The following is a 12288-nucleotide window of genomic DNA, read 5'->3' on the forward strand; positions in this document are numbered from 1 at the left end:
AAAAATGCACTTTATTAATTTGAATAAATGTGTGAATTTACTGTCATTTTGTAATTGTTATGTGAATTTTATCTCAGTGAGTTATTTATTTTTCTTATCGTATTTTCTCAATTGTATTGCTTTCCTTGTGTTATGCCTTACTTCACCCTGTCATTTCTGTTACCTCTGGGCTTCCGTAGTTGCCCTCAGCTCCAGTAGTACTTCCGGTTTCTGCCACACAAGTGCTTGGCATCGATGAGGGTAAGTTAAGTGAAATAGTTACAGACATAATGTGTTGAAGATTTGGTCAACTGTGTTTTTCATCGATGTATAATGTTTGCATGTCAATATGTGTGTGATGTCAGGTAGTTTTATGTTCTTTTGACCGTGGCTTTGAGTTAAAAGGGCCTCTTTGCATTTGCACATTTGGCGGGATTTGTGAATGAATTACCAACTCAGTCAGGAAACTTCGGGGAAGACCTGGTGTAACGGAGTTAAAAATGTACTTTATTAATTTGAATAAATGTGTGAATTTACTGTTATTTAGTAATTGTTCTGTGAGGTTTATCTCAGTGAGTTATTTATTTTTATTGTTTCATTTTCTCAATTTTATTGCTTTCCTTGTATTATGCCTTATTTCAACCTGTCATTTCTGTTCCCTCTGGGCTTCCGTAGTTGCCCTCAGCTCCAGTAGTACTTCCGGTTTCTGCCAAGTGCTTGGCATCGATGAGGGTAAGTTAAGTGAAATAGTTACAGACATAATGTGTTGAAGATTTGGTCAACTGTGTTGTCGATCGATGTATAATGTTTGTATGTCAATATTTGTTCAGTTTTATGTTGTTTTGACCGTGGCTTTGAGTTAAAAGGGGCTCTTTTCATTTGTACATTTGGCGGGATTTGTGTTGCATTAGTCCACGCCGTGTTTCGTGTTAAATGTATAATCTATGTTCCGTAGGGTATCATGTAGGGTACAGAAGTGGACAGAAAGACAACTTTTGTTTCATTCTTTTGTCCTTCAGGTATGTGTTTTTCTTTTTTGTACTCTTAAAGCTTTTTTGTATGTCACGTGTCTTTAATAACTCCTCCCCCCCGACTGGGTTACTTATGTTGGCCACTAGTCGGCACTGTTTGTATCGTCCATACAATTTGTTAGAAAAATATGTGATATCTGATAAATGTAATACCTGTCTTTTGTTTATGATTAAAGAGTACTTCCTCACTTTGCCACACAACATGCTTGGCATCGATGAGCGGTACAGAAGTGGACAGAAAGACAACTTTTGTTTCATTCTTTTGTCCTTCAGAGACCTCGTAAGGCCGTTACACCAGTAAACATTGAAGAGACTCTAAACTGGCCGGGAACACCTCAGGATGCCAAGATGATCTGGATGAAGCATTTGTGGAGGTACACTGCAATGGCAAATGCACAATCACTTGAAATGAGTGTAATGGACGCCAGCTGGTGCAGGTATATGTTGGTTTTTGTATGGCCCAGTTTTTGGATGATTCAGGGTTTTTTTTACAAAAATTTCGCCTCAGTGTTTGTACACTGCGATGATTTTTTGTACAATTTTACATGTAACAAACTAGTCAGTTTGCCCTCTAAGGTACTGCCTCATTGTGGGAAATTGAGAGACCACCCACTTACTCTTTTTTCTGTGCCTTCTAAAGATATAAAAACAGCTAAAAATAGATGCAGCTAAGATACGTAATGGGATGCAACTATTTCACCTACAAGTATAAATCCTTAAAAACCTCCAAAGGGTGAGAATAACGCTTCATTTACATCAGGGGTGGGCAAACTATGGCCCGGGGGCCACATCCGGCCCGCCAAGTGTTTAAATACGGCCCGCTCGTTTTTTTTCTTCTTCTGTATTTCATTAAAGCATACAACCTGGCATCATGGCTTGAGCCAACCTTTTGATGGTTTAGGTAGCTTTTTTTTTTTTTTTTTAAATCAATTTGGTTATTTGATGCGGTCTGCTGTTTACAAAGTGCTCCTGAAAAAAAGGGACACAAGCACATATAGGCCCTGTGATTGGCTGGCGACCAGTCCAGGGTGTATTCCACGACTGGAAGGTATCGCTATGTTGCTATGTGAAATCAATGCACACCAGTGGCGTCATTAGGCCCCCCGAAATAATTGATATATTTTATTGATTTTTTTACCCCCCAAAAAATCGGACAAATTTTATATAATAGAACAAAAATAGGAGTTAAAATAAATATTCACATTACCTGCCATTTCCGAGTTGAGCTGATTCAACTATGATTCATTTATCATTATAGTGAGTGGATGATAATAATAATGATAATAATTAGTTGATGGTGTTAATTCATTCATTCATTTTCTACCGCTTATCCTCACAAGGGTCGCTGGGGGTTGCTGGAGGCTATCCCAGCTGTCTTCGGGCGAGAGGCAGGGTACACCCTGGACTGGTGGCCAGCCAATCACAGGGCACATATAGACAAACAACCATTCACACTCACATTCATACCTATGGACAATTTGGAGTGGCCAATTAACCTAGCATGTTTTTGGAATGTGGGAGGAACTGAACTCGGGTCTCGACCACTGTGCAGCCCTGATGGTGTTAAAGTGATCCAAAAAAAAGTTCTGCATGTGTTTTCATTAAAATGTAATGGTGGCCTAAAACGATTGAGTATCTCTACTAAATCTGTCCAAAAACAATTATATCCCGGTTCTTGTTCGTTATTTGTTTTTTTGGATTTCCTAATGTCCCCCCTGTCCTCAGAACCTAGTGACGCCCCTGATGCACACAGAAAGGTGCTTAAAATGACCAAAATTGGGCAAGGTATGTAAATATTATTATATTATATGTGGTCAAAGCATGCGTATAAAACTTTTTATAGGGGCTTTGCAGGCAGAATGGGCGTGTCCATGTCTCGTATAAGGATTGTAAATAATTGGTTTTCCTGTAATTTGTAATTCCACTTCAGGGCTGTGGATGGGGGAGCCCTGTATTGAAATGATCAGTTTAATGACCCCTGCCCAGGATGTAATAATGCTGTTTGAATCTTTGCGTGGCATAGTTTGACTTTTGACATTGAACTACTCACAGGTGCTGCAGTAAGCCTTGGTGGAGGTATCTTCTCATGGTAATTACTGCTTTGCTTTTCCACACACATGCCATCTTCTCCTGTAAATGTTGTTTACGTTTTATGAGCCTTCATATTGTTGACAAAAGATAAATGCGGCATAACTTAGGCCTCCGTATCGAATATCTAGCCCATAATTTATAACAGGCGCTGGCCAAAATATAAGTCCAAATTGTTTCAAGTGCCACAATCATCCGTCATCACAGAGAAAAATGTTGCTCTTTGCCTAATTACCGATGACATCAACTGCTTGAATCATCCGTGATATTCCATGACACACTTTGTCCTGCCAGTCAAGATCAGAGTCCGCTTGAGTGACATTGTGGAAACTATTAGTGCACTCGAGTTGCACTTTAGTTTCAGTCCGTTTTTTGTTTCGAATCCATCATTATAGCTCTTATAGGATTCTCTAAAACTCCCTAATGATTCTGAAATAACACCCGCACGTTACCCTCCGCAATAGTCTCCCACTTCACCAGTGCCCATCCAGTTTGTTCCACTTCCCCCCTGATGGTTTCCATAAACTTCTTACAACCACGTTTAGAAATCAAACAGCATAGAGGCCTCTCTTTTTTAAAAGGCTTCCTCATTTAAGTTTCCAGCCCTGCGTGCTCTCTCGGGTTTTCAGCCAGTAAACAACAAGAAAGGTCTAAATCAGTGGAAAAATGTGTCTCATGGCGTCTCGAGCGTCCGCTCGCCTTCGCCGCCTTCACCCGGCACTTCTGTCAAGGTCTCAGACAATAGCGTCATTATTAACCCGAGACTGCAAACAGGGCAGTAAGAACACCAGGATGAAAATATAAAATATGGATGAAATAAGAGGAAAGAGTGATGATGAAGAGGAGACAGAAAGTCTGATGTGCTGTCAAGTAATAAACAGCTGAAACTGTGAACACTTTATTGTTATTCATTGTTTTTATCTCATGCATAAACTTCTAGTGCGGTGATTCCCAAAGTGTGGGCCGTGGCGGTACTGCAGGTGGGCCGTGAAATGCCATGCAAATATTATTTTTTATATTACTCAGTAATAACTTATTGAGTGGTATTGACCTGTCACAATATTTTAGGAACCTTATACAGTTTATGATTGGAACGTAGCTCTCTCATCATGCCAGTCTTGAATGCAGTTATGAAAAGTATGATAATTAATTCTGTCTTTTGTGTACACCACAGATTAAAAGTTTGGGCTTATAATAATAATAATAATGGTTAGTTAGCGTCATTCTGTTCCAGAAGGTGAATCTCTAATCAAAATTTACTTTAACCAAATAAATAATAATTATTATTATTTACTTTAACCAAATCAATAATAATAATTTATTATAATTATTAGATACAATTATTATATACAATTTAAATTATTTTATACAATTTATATACAATTTATTATTATTATTATTATAATTTATTATTATAGTTATTATTTACTTTAACCAAATCAATAATAATAATAGGAACAAAATGACGCTGACCAAGGACCCCCTGTAAATGTCTCCTCTTGATCTTATAATAATAATAATATATAATTATTATTATAATATTAGTAATAAAATAATTATAACATTTATTATATTATTGTTAATATTCATCATTTTAATAATGGTAATATATAATTAATGTTATATTGTTATTTATTATTATTATTATTATTATTATTAAAATGAGGGTAGCTAAGTGTACATAAATTCCCCATATTAGATTTCATCATTTTAATAATGATAATATATAATATTTATTATATAATAAAAAGATGAAATCTAATGATAATATATAATATTTATTATATATTGTTATTTATGATTATTATTAAAAAGATGAAATCTAATATGGGGAATGATAATATATAATAATATTATATTATTGTTATTTATTATTATTAAAATGATGAAATCTAATATGGGGAATTTATGTACACTTAGCTACCCTCAATAATCACATGACTGCCATATGATAATTATATGGGTAGTCTTGTGGGGGCAGGGAAGGGAGGGGGGGGACAATAAAAATTAAATTTGCCCTTTTATCAAGGTGTGTGGAAACCAAATTATGTGCAGTCTGCTTGAATAATAATAATAATAATAATTATTATTATTACTATTATTATTATTGATAATAATACTAATTATTATCATTATTATTAAGTGAATTGCTCTAACGCAGCATTTAATCTATGTACTGTTTATAGGGCAATGGTGGGCCGCAGACATTTTTTAGATTTTCAAGTGGGCCCCGAGTTGGTAAAGTTTGTGAGCCCCTGTTCTAGTGACATTCTTTCATATAAGAAAACACAAATAAGAGGCCAACCGCGGTTCCTTCCAAAGCCTTGGAGGTTTGCTAGCCCAGACAATGACTGATTAGTCTAGAGTTCTGCATTTGGCTCCTCTAAACACGGCAGGACAAGTAAAAAGAGTGACGACATGTCTTCTATTATGTTGGCTTTTTATGGACATCCAGTTTTACATGACCTCAGTGGGCAACTACAGTATTCTGCTGTGGTTCTGTGACTCATGCTTCTTTTTAGTAGCTGCCGTCCTGCACAGTCACTACGTGCTTAAGCTCTCATAGTCATTATTCAGTCGCTGGCTGGTCTACCCATCAAAGGTGACCAGTAAACACCACTCCATCTGTTGTGAATGCTGACCAGCCAGCATGGATGCATGTTTTGTACAAAGCTTCACGGACGCAGGGCCACACAGACGACGGTTTCAGTCATGAAGCTCCATTGTTCCACTGCCCCCTTCGCCATGCCAAGCTAGGAGACAGAAAAAAAAAGACTGCAACCTTTAAAAGTCAAAATTGAATTTCTTGATGGCAAAGGCAAAAAAAGCTTCCTCTCTTCGAACGCGGTGAAATGGTTGAGCTGCGTAAGAAAAGCTTGCGGCTGTTGCTGGAGCCTATCCCAGCTGTCTTCGGGCGAGAGGCGTACACCCTGGACTGGTCGCCAGCCAATCACAGGGTACATATAGACAAACAACCATTCACACTCACATTCATACCTATGGACAATTTGGAGTCGCTAATTAACCTAGCATGTTTTTGGAATGTGGGAGGAAACCAGAGTACCCGGAGAAAACCCATGAATGCACGGGGAGAAGATACAAACTCCACACAGAGATAGCCGAGGGTGGGATTGAACCCTGGTCTTGTAGCTGTGAGGTCTGCGTGCGAACCACTCGACCGTGCAGTGCAGCCAATAATAGTAATAATAATAAAAAAAATAATAAAAATAATTAAAAAAAATAATAAAAATACAAAATAATAAATAAAATAATAACAAATAATATAAAATAATAATAAATGTATTATAAATTTATAACATGCTTTACAGCAAATAAATGATCTCAAAGTGCACATATAGCAGATTGCATGACACTTTTACAGATACAATAATTCCAGGTGGACTGTTATAATAATATAGTGTTATAATATATAGTACTGTTATAATATATAGTGTGGCCCCCCCCCGTCAATTTTGTAAAACCAATGCGTCCCGCCAGTCAAAAAGTTTGCCCACCCCTGGTTTTAGAGGTTTTGTCATGACTGGCTGGCATCTTAGTCACTGTTCATGCAGTCAGTGGACGGCCAGTCTACATGTCAAACATTAAACACTTCTAATTGGTTGTTTCCATCACCCAATCTGCATGCGGGTCTTTCTTTTCATTGGTATGAGCTTAGACTGTATGATCCTTCAGAATCTCATTGCCTCGATGTATTTTCCATAGTAATATGGAATATGTATTTTCCATAGAAAATACATTAATAGAAAATCCTATTAATCAGTTGCTCGCTTCCATTCCCATTCCAATCTATGTGCATTCTGTACATGTTGTCTATCGCCATTTCCTCTTTTTATAAAAACCAAAACATGGCTCACCTCTCCTTGCCCTGCTGCTATTTGATGTCCTCACCATTCCTTTCCTGCCAACTTCCTGGCTCGCTGCATGCCAGCATGTCACTGTCCATTAGCGTTAGACCGCAGCGAGCGCATGGGTTGGATGGAAGATGCCGAGGAAAGCCCAGGTGAAGTGTTTTCTCACGGAATCCCCCCCCCCACACACACACACACGTGCTTCCAGCTTGTTATAGTTTCCACCGAGACGCACGTTCCTGCTCATTCACTTAAGATGCCAAACTGTACAAGAAGCTTTTATGCAAGAAAGTACATGAATGTTCTCTGCCACCAGTGCACCAGTGGAGAGTGGACCCCGCCTCTCGCCTGAAGACAGCTGGGATAGGCTCCAGCAAAATGAATGAATGAATAACAGCCGCCACAGCAATATCAGTAACAACAGCAATTTTCTAAACAAAAAAAAACATCAAATAGCAAAAAAAAATTGTCACTACCATTTAAACCAGGGGTCTCAAACTAAATTTACCCGGGGGCCACTGGAGCTAGGGTCTGGGTGAGACTGGGCCGCATCAGGTTTTCCAAACAAAACGCATTTATTAAAAACAGAAAAATGAATAAACTTTGCTTTAGTTCCGATTTTCTACAAGAAAAGCTCTGATAAAACATTCCACTGTTCTCAAATATCTTAATTTTTATTTTTCTGCACAAAATAAGATGAAAAATAAATAAACAAATCAAGAATAAAGAAAAATCATTCAATCAATAATAAATAAATATAATAATAATAAAACGGCAAATAATAAAAACGTAAGAAACCACATATAGTTGGTGGGTAGACAAATTATTTTTTTTCAATATTAAAATGAACAAAGCATTATTAGAGCCCTGTAGACATGACAAAACACGACTATAGTCACATTTATACTCTTTTTATTTACAACATATTGCGCAACCGCAGGGTCTTGAGACACATGCTAACTCGCAAACTAGACAGCTAGCGACCTAAACGGTAGCCTTCAAGTTATTTCCTTTAAACTTAAATAGCCAAAAACTTACCACTTCCACACGGATAGGGAGGATAACTATTAAGAGTTATTTAACCTTTAACATGAACATTAATCAAAGGTAATAATTTTTTTCTGGGTACATGATACCATACAGCATCCATATCAAACTTGCGCGGGCCGCACTAACATTAAACTTTCATATCAAGGCGAGGGCCTCAAACTAGTGTCCACATTTGGCCCGTGGGCCGCGTGTTTGAGACCCCTGATTTAAACTTTTTGTCATGACATTTTGCTTTCCCATATTTGCTGTCAGGTGTGTGACTGTGCGGGTGCATGTCATGTGTGTGTGTTCTTAATGTGTGCAAGCGTCCTTGTGCGCTAATGAAGACGACAACAGTTGTGCACAAACGCAGCCTCAGTGTGTACACATTCTTAAAGGCTACGACATCAAACACTGTCACACACACACCAATGGCAACCTGTGCTATACACATCTCTATCTTCAGCAGTGTGCGGCACGGTCATGCCGCCCCGCCCTCCCACCCCCGCCTTTGTTCTCCAAGCAACATCTTTAGAGTAAACCTCCGACGGGCCTCTTTGACACACATTGTTTGTGGAAGAGAATTTAGACCCCGAGTCCCTGGCCTTGGCCCCCGGTCTGCAAAGCAACCGTAGGCAAGGCTGACACTGTGACTAATGCCTTATAGTCCAGCCTCTGGGCGTGCGAGTGTGTGTTGGAATCAGGGAAGGAGAGAAAGCGTGACTAATGTTTCCAGAATGCTATTTATACATTAGGGAGCCATTAGTAGTTGAGGTTCTTGGATGGAACAGCGGGGAGGGAGACAAGCATTGTCGTGCTCCTGGTCGCACCCCCCATCCCATTCAGCCTATGTAGCTAGGTCGGAGAACGTTGGACTATTTTTAATGTCTATCAGTTTGTATGCATGCCTCATAGAGACCATTACATTGCAAAACGACAGGATATTGATATCATTTTTCCAATGTTGTGTTGTCAGTATCTCAATACTAGCCCACGAAAGGTGCTATATACTTTATTATATCTTCTCAAGGGACAATACCGTGGAAATGATACTTGCTACTTATACAGTAGATAACCTAAGGGTCAGGTTGAATAGGTTGTTCCGGGCAATCCTCTTCCATTTCTCCCATGATGGCATGTTAGACATCTTGCGCTCATTCACTTCACAGGAAACATATTTATCAACTCCATCGCCTTCAGCTGTTTGCAGGGATTGGCCAACATAAACAGAATTTACTGTGAAACGTGGAATCTTGCTGGAAAATAACATAATTTGAATGAAAATCAGGCTGCATGGTGGTCAAGTGGTTAGCGCGCAGACCTCACAGCTAGGAGACCAGGGTTCAATTCCACACTCGGCCATCTCTGTGTGGAGTTTGCATGTTCTCCCCGTGTAACTGTGGGTTTTCTCCGGGTACTTTCCTCCCACATTCCAAAAACATGCTAGGTTAGTTGACCATAGGTATGAATGTGAGTGTGAATGGTTGTTTGTCTATATGTGCCCTGTGATTGGCTGGCCACCAGTCCGTGGTGTACCCCGCATCTCGCCCAAAGACAGCTGGGATAGGCTCCAGCACCCCCGCGACCCTCGTGAGGATAAGCGGTAGAAAATGAGCCCTGGCAGATGGCTCTTGTAGCAAGACAAAAATTCTTTGTATCTACTAGTAATCTACTGTATCTACTAGAAAACTAGTATCTACTTTGTATCTAGTAACAAGATCAATAATTCATTAATTCAAAGGTGTTTTAGGTATTTTCATTTGTGTGTGTTTGGGGCAAATCTGTAATAATAATTGCTTCAGAATGTTCCTAAATAAGCTTTTTTTTTACATTTAAAATGTAAAACCAGAATCATAAATAAACAAATCTTCACTTTGTGATGGCACTGTAATAAAAAAAACATGTTTGTGTCAAGGTGAGAGGTCTCACTTGCTCACATTTAGTGAGTTTTTATCATAAAGATGCTTAACGTTCTTATCAATTACATGTTAAGATGATTCACTAGTTAATAATAATAATAACAATAATAATCCCACAGGTGGATTTTAAGGACTTTATCAAGCTCAGGAAATAGGGAAATGTTCTCATATTCACACTAAGTAGAAGGTAAACATTAATATTTAAGCTGATAGATAACTGGAACACTTTTCAAAATAAAAGTGGCCTAAATTACATACTTGCCTTTACTAAAAAAATACAAATTTCAATGAAAATATATATATTTTTAAATGTGTCAGTGCAGTACCAGGATGTGGAGGACCCTGTTACTGGGTTTAACAACAACAAATGACGTGTAAAATACACTGTCCATGCTGTCCAAGCATCCTGTTATCACTGACATAAATGTTTTTTGTGAGGACAAGGTTTTATTTACCACTGTTCATGAACATCACATTGAACTGTTGCCTTTTTAAACCTTTTTTTTTTTTTAGGATGTTCATGCATAACAAGCAAGTTTTGAGTGTGCCTCAACTTCACATTTTGAGTCGTCGGTCAGGTTTGCAGTCCTGCAGGTTGGGAGTCATATTATGATTTGTAATCTCTTTTCACAATGCTTCCCAGTCTAGACAGGCCCAGACAAAGAAAATATTACTTTTCAGCCACGGAACAGCCTCAATTCATATGTTATTTGTATAACACAGAGGAAGTCCCCAGTTGACTGTGCTAATGGTACCAGCAGATAAACGCTCTACAAACATAGATAACAGAGAAAATAATCTTTTTTTTTCCTTTTTTTTTTTTTAAAGAACTACAGCGATAACATCAACAGCTCATTTACTCGTATTGACACCAGAACCAATCATGACATTTCAGCCGCATAGAACATAAACGTCCCAAGTGTTCTATTTTGTATGTTGACTGAAAGCATCAAGGCCAAGGTTTGCCCCCTCACTGGGTGGGCAGTGTGTGTGTGTGGAAGCAAGGTGTAAAAATACCACACTCCTCCAAGGTAAACCCTCTCTCCCACGGTCTGACATTTAGCGAGGCCCGGAGCGTGGGAGTGTGTGTGCGGGGGACGGACGGGGGTTGCCCCATCTGTGGGTGCCCATGGCAGATCGCAAAAACACGGACACACCGAGCCCTGGCAGATGGCTCTTGTAGCAAGACAAAAATTCTGTAATAATTGCTTCAGAATGTTCCTAATTATTTTTCTTTTTTTTTTACATTTAAAATTTAAAACCAGAATCATAAATAAACAAATATTGACTTTGTGAGGACACTGTAATAAAAAAAACATGTCAAGGTGAGAGGTCTCACTTGCTCACATTTACTGAGTTTTTATCACAAAGATGCTTGACGCTCTTATCAATTACATGTTGAGATGATTCACTTGTTAGTAGTAATAATAATAATAATAATAATAATAATCCCACAGGTGGATTTTAAGGACTTTATCAAGCTCAGGAAATAGGGAAATGTTCTTATATTTACACTAAGTAGAAGGTAAACATTAATATTTAAGCTGATAGATAACTGGAACACTTTTCAAAATAAACTTTATTTTTTAACACTTTATTTTTTGCGAGAATGCTTCCCATCTGGAAAAAAAAAAAGCGCCATTGATCTTAGCCGTCGCTCGTCTCATATGCAGCCACAAGGTCACAGGAAAGCTCCGGCTGATTTTTCCACGTGCAAACACCCGAGCGTGTTTCCCATGTTTGCATAGAAACGTTTTTTAAGGGTGTGACTCACCCGTAATTGAGAGGGGAAATCTGTTTTCTGGTGGTTGAAAAGTGAGCACGAAGAAGAAGGATGCTTGTAGAGTTAGTGACTCAGTTCTGTAATATGTATCACCTTGGCAGGTGATAATTAGGAATCATTTATAAGATCATTTCAGCTCCTAAAAATATGTTTTTGGAAGGAGGCATGAGGACATTTCCCCCAAACTGGAGCTTGTGCTGTACTAACTAAATAATTCATCTTTAAACTTTTTTCAAATATACTGTATTGCACTTTATTCGTCCCACACAGGGAATTCTCAGCGCTGAATTGTTGTTATGCTGTGATGTGCAGTCTGAGCCGTAGCTTGTAATCATATTACATTTGCACAAAAAGTAATATTTCATGTTCTTTCTATTTTACAATTATTACATCTTTATTTTTATTTATTATATTTGGTTTTACAAATGTATTAAAAACATTTCCATATCTTTTTTGTTGTTTTAGTTTTCAAAAAGTATGAACACACAGCAAAAGGAAGCTTTTTTTATTTCTATTTTTTGTATTTTATATTTCTATATAAATAGTATATAGTATTTTTTTAATATGTGATACATTTTTATGTTATATAT

At 38.0% G+C, this 12288-nt stretch overlaps 1 long non-coding RNA gene across 1 annotated transcript in view; it reads left to right on the plus strand.

Annotated features, from left to right (window-relative positions):
* The first annotated feature begins 211 nt into the window (after positions 1-211).
* The window catches only part of LOC131105885 (uncharacterized), a 31422-nt gene continuing 19345 nt past the window's right edge, over positions 212-12288 (plus strand). Inside the window, exons 1-4 of the long non-coding RNA XR_009120014.1 lie at positions 212-240; positions 655-711; positions 935-998; positions 1284-1384. This is a non-coding gene — a long non-coding RNA (uncharacterized LOC131105885). The remainder of the gene's footprint in view (positions 241-654; positions 712-934; positions 999-1283; positions 1385-12288) is intronic.

Source organism: Doryrhamphus excisus, chromosome 2 (assembly GCF_030265055.1).
Source record: "Doryrhamphus excisus isolate RoL2022-K1 chromosome 2, RoL_Dexc_1.0, whole genome shotgun sequence".
NCBI classification, from domain to species: domain Eukaryota; kingdom Metazoa; phylum Chordata; class Actinopteri; order Syngnathiformes; family Syngnathidae; genus Doryrhamphus; species Doryrhamphus excisus.